The sequence below is a fragment of the Muntiacus reevesi genome, chromosome 1 (assembly GCF_963930625.1).
Source record: "Muntiacus reevesi chromosome 1, mMunRee1.1, whole genome shotgun sequence".
Lineage (NCBI taxonomy): Eukaryota > Metazoa > Chordata > Mammalia > Artiodactyla > Cervidae > Muntiacus > Muntiacus reevesi.
Genome location: NC_089249.1, coordinates 165,902,111 through 165,908,366, shown reverse-complemented (window position 1 = coordinate 165,908,366; position 6,256 = coordinate 165,902,111). Strand labels below are relative to the sequence as shown.

Below are 6,256 nucleotides of genomic sequence, written 5' to 3'. Positions count from 1 at the left end.
ATAAAAAAATAATATATGTATAACTGAATCACTTTGCTGAACGAAAAAAAATTAATACAACATTGTAAATAAGCTATATTTCAATAAAAAATGGAAAGAAAACAGAAAAAAAGAACCTCAGAAAAACAGAAAAAAAGAACCATTTTTCCAAGGTGACTTCTGTCTTTGACACCAGAGACTGGTAGAAACTTAAAACCTGCAGAATCTCTCTAAAGTATTTTTGTTCTGCCTCACTGATCACACTTCTTTATGTATATTTACTTATTTACGTAAATGGGATTTTATAGCATGGGGACATACAATTCAGTACCCTGCATTTTCTCATTTAACATTCGAGAGTAAGTATTTTTCCATGTCATTAAAAATTCTTGAAAAATATCATTATTAAGGTTAGGGAATGTTGTATTAGATGTAGATGTGCACGCTAAGTCACCTCAGTCGTGTCCGACTCTTTGCGACCACGTGGACTGCAGCCCACCAGGCTTCTCTGCCCATGGGATTCTCCAGGCAAGAATACTGGAGTGAGCTGTCATGCCATCCTCTGGGGATCTTCACGACCCAGGTATGGAACCCAGGTCTCTTCCCTGCATTGGCAGGCAGGTTCTTTACCACGAGAATCACCACTCTCTTTATTTAACCACTCTCTTACTGTGGAATATTTAGGTTGCCTCCTTTCTTAAAAAAAAAATTTCAGTTATAAATAATGAATGTCATTGTGTATAACTCTTGGCCTGAATTTCTGAGTATTTCCTAGAGACGAATCCTAGCCTGGAAAGGGGTTTCTTTTTTTTAAGGTTTAATATAGTCCCAATTTGTATTTTAAGGTCTCAATACCTAGTCCCAACTTGTTTTCCAGAAAAGAGATTCCAATTTAAATTACCTACAATAGAATATAAGAGTGCTGTGTTGCTTCATCCTTGCTGGCACTGGGCATTATCATTTCTTAAATCTTCGCTGATTTGGTAGGAAACAGTGCTATTTTGTCTTAATTTATATTTCTTTGATTACTGGTAAAGTGGAACATCTTTTCACATGGTTATTGACCATTTGTGTTTTAATCTTCTGTGAATTGCTTATTTTCCTATTTTGTAATTGAAATGGTAGAATTAATGACCCATCAGAGTTCTCTATAGATAATAGGGGTATTAATTTTTTAAGTTACAGTTGTTAGAAATCTTTGTTTTTAGTTTGTTTGCCTTTCAGTTCAGTTCAGCTCAGTCACTCAGTCGTGTCCGACTCTTTGCGACCCCGGGAACCGCAGCACGCCAGGCCTCCCTGTCCATCACCAACTTCTGGAGCCCACCCAAACCCATGACCATCGAGTCGGTGATGCCATCCAAACATCTCATCCTCTGTTGTCCCCTTCTCCTCCTGCCCTCAATCTTTCCCAGCATCAGGGTTTTTTCAAATGAGTCAGCTCTCTGCATCAGGTGGCCAAAGTTTTGGAGTTTCAGCCTCAGCATCAGTCCTTCCAATGAACACCCAGAACTGATCTCCTTTAGGATAGACTGGTTGGATCTCCTTGCAGTCCAAGGGACTCTCAAGAGTCTTCTTCAACACCACAATTCAAAAGCATCAATTCTTCAGCACTCAGCTGTCTTTATAGTCCAACTCTCACATCCATACATGACCACTGGAAAAACCATAGCCTTGACTAGATGGACATTTGTTGGCAAAGTAATGTCTCTGCTTTTTAATATGCTGTCTAGGTTTATCATAACTTTCCTTCCAAGGAGTAAGTGTCTTTTAATTTCATGGCTACAATCACCATCTGAAGTGATTTTGGAGCCCAGAAAAATAAAGTCAACCACTGTTTCCCCATCTATTTGCCATGAAGTGATGGGACCAAATGCCATGATCTTAGTTTTCTGAATGTTGAGCTATTAGCCAACTTTTTCACTCTCCTCTTTCACTTTCATCAAGAGGCTCTTTATTTTGTATTACATATTTATTTTTTTGGTCACACGACACAGCTTGCTCAATCTTAGTTCCTGGACCAGGGATTGAACCAGGGCCCCAGCAGTGAGAAGTGCTAATTCCTAACCACTGGACCACCAGGGAATTCCCTGTTGCTTCTTGAAATATATAAACCTTTAACTCTCTTCACTGTTGCAGATGTTGCTATGTTTTAGAAGTCCTTCCCTGTCCCAGGATGGCTTAAAACTCTGCTGAGTACCAGGAACATTGCATAAACTATCTCCTGCCACCCTCACTCTGTTACTTTATATCATGAAAAGTTTTGAACATATACAGGATAAGAGAAAATAAGTATATTGATTTTAGGATTTGCTTCAAGTTAACCTGGGGTGGTTGTCATGTACGGATGTGAGAGCTGGACTGAAAAGAAGGCTGAGCACCAAAGAATTGATACTTTCAAATTGTAGTGCTAGAGAAGATTCTTGAGAGTCCCTTGGATGGCAAGGAGATCAAACCAATCAATTTTAAAGGAAATCCACCCTGAATATTCATTGGAAGAACTGATGCTGAAGCCCCAATACGTTGGCCACCTGATTCAAAGAGCTGACTCATTGGAAATGACCCTAATGCTCAGAAATACTGAAGGCCAAAGGAGAAGGGGGCAGATGAGGTGGTTAGATAGCATCACCGACTTAACGGACATGAGTCTGAGCAAACTCTGGGTGATAGTAGAGGACACAAAAAGTTGGACACAGCTTAGTGACTGAACAACAGCAGCAATCTGGGGTGGGGGAGTACAGGGGAGATCACTGATCCAGTGAGAAGGGCCATGAGCTAATGACAATTGTCACTGGAGATTCTTTCTACTTTTGTAAGATGATATAACTTGGTTGACACCTTAGCAGGCCAAAGGGCAGACATTTCTTGGCCCCTTTCCTGAGATGCACCACTTTCTGAGTCTTCATCAACCCATTGATCCCTAGAACCACCCTTGGAGGAAGGACTCATTAGCCCCATTTGACAGTTGAGGACACTGAGATTCAAATGAATGAATTATTCAAGGTCATGTGAGTTGGAAGTGCAGAAACAGGATCTGAACTCAGATCATCCAGACCCAAGTTTTGTGTTTTTCCTACTGGGCTATCCTATGTCCTTGTAGGCAGGTAATTAAATGGAAGGGAAGATGGACTTTTCTAATAGAGTTTGGCTTACTCCCAGGTTCCTCCTAAGCGTACTTCCAGAAGAAGGGTTCAGATTGTAAATTAATCCAATTTTTTAAGAATAAATGCATGCAGCATGACAACTATATTTAACAATATCATATATTTGAAAGTTGCTAAGAGAATAGATCTTAAAAGCTCATCACTAGAATGAATGAGGGAAGTGAGGTAGAAAGAGGGAGTTCATGGAAGGCCTTGAAGACCTGGAGGAGGGGTTGGGAGCTTCCTCTGAGACCATCAGAAGACCCTACATGTTCCTCAGGGGAGTGTCATAATCTGAGCCCCTGTGGTCCAAGGGGTGCCAGCAGTTGGCACTTTCCTACAGGAATTTCCCAGCTTCCATGGGCAATGGAAGCTGTGGTATTTGTTCTTCCAAGCAGCACTGGCCTTTAGCACACACAACAATCTAAATCCACGTGTGTATCTGTGTGAGTCATGCAGTCATGTCTGACTCTTTGCAACCCATGAACTGTAGCCTACTAGACTCCTCTGTCCATGAAATTCTCCAGGCAAGAATACTGGGGTGAGTTGCCACGTCCTCCTCCAGGGGATCTTCCTGACCTGGGCCTCAAACCTGGGTCTCCTGCATTGTAGGCAGATTCTTTTCCAACTGAACCACCAAGGAAGCCCAAATCCACACGAGTGACCCCCAGTGATGATAGCAGTGGGCACTGGGGCTCCAGCTGGCATGCCGGCTGCCCCGAAGCCATTGCCAGTGATTCTCCACCAGGTGAAATTCTTTGAAGCATCACCACCGTTTGACAGCTCCTGAAGGGCTGTCCCTTGCCTCAGCCCCAGGAACAGCCAGGCCAAGGCCATCCATCCTCAGTCACAAGGGAGGAAACCAGGAGGCCACAGAGGGATGACGTTTGAGGCCAGAGTCACAGAGGCCTAGAGGACAACACCAGGAAAGGAGCCGGAGACTTCAGGCCACAAACCCTGTGTTGTCTGACCCCTTTCTCAGCTCCCATAGGAGAGACCATCCCAGGGGAGCTTACCCCACACTAGGCACTGTCCTGAGAGCCTTATACATATTAACATAAAAACCAAAGATGATCCTCATTTTACTGACACCTGGAGACAGTAAATGACTTGCTCAAGGTCACTCAGAGCTAGAAGGTGGCAGGCCTAGGTCTGGACCAGACCCCCTTCATCACTATGCTGTGCTGCATCTGACACTCGTTTGCGGGAGGGAGGGAGGGAGGGAGAGAGGGAGGGAAGAAGGGGAAGTTGGGGGAGAGAGAGAGAGAGAGGGTGGAGGGAGGGTAAATGGAGGGAGGGTTGGATGAACACAGCTGCAGCGCACTACATGATATTAGTGAATACCTTGTGCATAGCTTTGCACAGGCAGGCGCACCGGAGTGATGGACACAGGTGGGTGTGTGTGCGGATCTGCTTCGGCATGAGGTTTTAGCCGAGTGCCTGCATCACTGCTTTTTATGAACATAACCACACAGGCGCCTCTAGCTGTGTCATTCTATATGTCCTCTCATAAGTGCAGGTGTGCACCTGGGCACCAATGTATTTACATGTGCCCGTGCATGTGGATGGGCTGGTTAGCGGAGCTGGGCCTCCCCACACCCGCGTGTCAGGGGTAGACCGGTACGCTTTCTCATTGTGTGTGTGACCTCGAGCATTTGACCTTGTGGATGGAAATAGTTTTCAGTGCGGATGCACCGGCTCATTTACACACGTGTCTGTGGCTGTGCTGGTGCCCAGGCATGCACAGGCCCTCAGGGTCTGTTCTACGGTCCACCTCCAGTCAGGGCTCTACTTGAAAGACCTAGGGAGCCCCGGAGTTAGCAGAGCTGCCCTGCAGACTCACGTCCTGCACCAGCATCCTCGGAAACTTGGCAGAAAAGCAGTTTGGAAAGTGGAAAAATGACATATTTGTTGCCCAAACCCTGAATGATTTCTCCCTTTGTTTTGGCGGGTTTGGAAGCTACCCGCAGCAGCTTGGAGAGATGCTGTGTGCAACCCTGGGCAGCCTGCGTGTGATCCGGTGCCAAGGTCAGGGGAAGGTCACTTCCAGGTGAGCCCCTCAGAGATGCCACTCTGTGCAGGCTGGGAACTAAGGGCTGCCTCCACCGCTGCCTTGGCCCTGGCCCTACCCAGCCTGAACCCAACTCAGCTGGCAGTTTCCAGGGAAAAGGGAGGGAGGAGCTGCAGAGTGTGGGCCCTGGGGAGAGGGGCGGAGGGCTTGGCCAGGGCTGGGAGGTCAGGGCCATGGTGAGGGCACTGAACTCTCCTGATCTGTTTCTTTTATTTTTTTTTTATTATTTTTTATAGATAGTAATTTTATTCATTTATTTATTTATTGGCTGTGCCGTGAAGCATGTGACATCTTCCCAATCAGGGATCAAGATTGTGGCCGCTGCAGTGGAAACATGGAGTCTCAACCACTGAACCATCAGAGGAGTCTCTCCTGTTCTATTTCAGTGGGCCTTGGGTTTATAATTCCACACCTGTTCTGAGTATCTCCAAATAGGAAATCCAGGATCATGCTGTCTTCCTTTTTTTTTTTTCCTTCGGGAAGAGGGCCGCTCAGTGACCACACAGCACTGGGTGCCAGGAAGCAACACAAATCGGGGGAAAGACAGACATGTGCGAAAGCGCCAGAGTTTGCAAGAGACAGGATGGACCCCCCAAACACGGGGAAAGGCTTTCGGCAATTCCTCTCCCTGCACTATCAATGACCAAGGCATGGGCAGCCCATGATCACTTTCGAATGCAGGGGCTCATGCTGTCTTCTGAAGAAGCAGCTGGTTAGATGGTATCCCAGAGGTTGTTCTGCCTCAGCCTACATAAATCCAGGGATGGGCAACTCGCTACCTTCTGAAGTCACTGGTCCCTTTCGGACAACTGTTACGAAGTGAGGACATTCAGCATTTCGTGACCTGCAGTGTGATGTGCCCAGCACAAGGCCAGGTGTTGGGGTACAGAGAAGTTTGGGGTGAGACCTGCACCCTTCTGGACTCAGCACAGCAGGGGAGAGGTCTGGCCCTGTATACTCCCTCTCACCCCACTCCTCCCGTCTCAGCAGCTGCTGAGGCACGCACTCCTGCATTCATTTTACTGCTTCTCAAAGGCTGGGACATAGAGTTTTGTCTCCACTTCCC

General features: G+C 46.3%; 1 non-coding gene across 1 annotated transcript; it reads right to left on the bottom strand.

Annotated features, from left to right (window-relative positions):
• Positions 1-5,740: 5,740 nt before the first annotated feature.
• On the bottom strand, positions 5,741-5,873 carry LOC136156806 (small nucleolar RNA SNORA71). Its single transcript, XR_010661270.1, has one exon. It is a non-coding gene; the product is annotated as a small nucleolar RNA SNORA71 (small nucleolar RNA).
• Between the last annotated feature and the right edge of the window lie 383 nt (positions 5,874-6,256).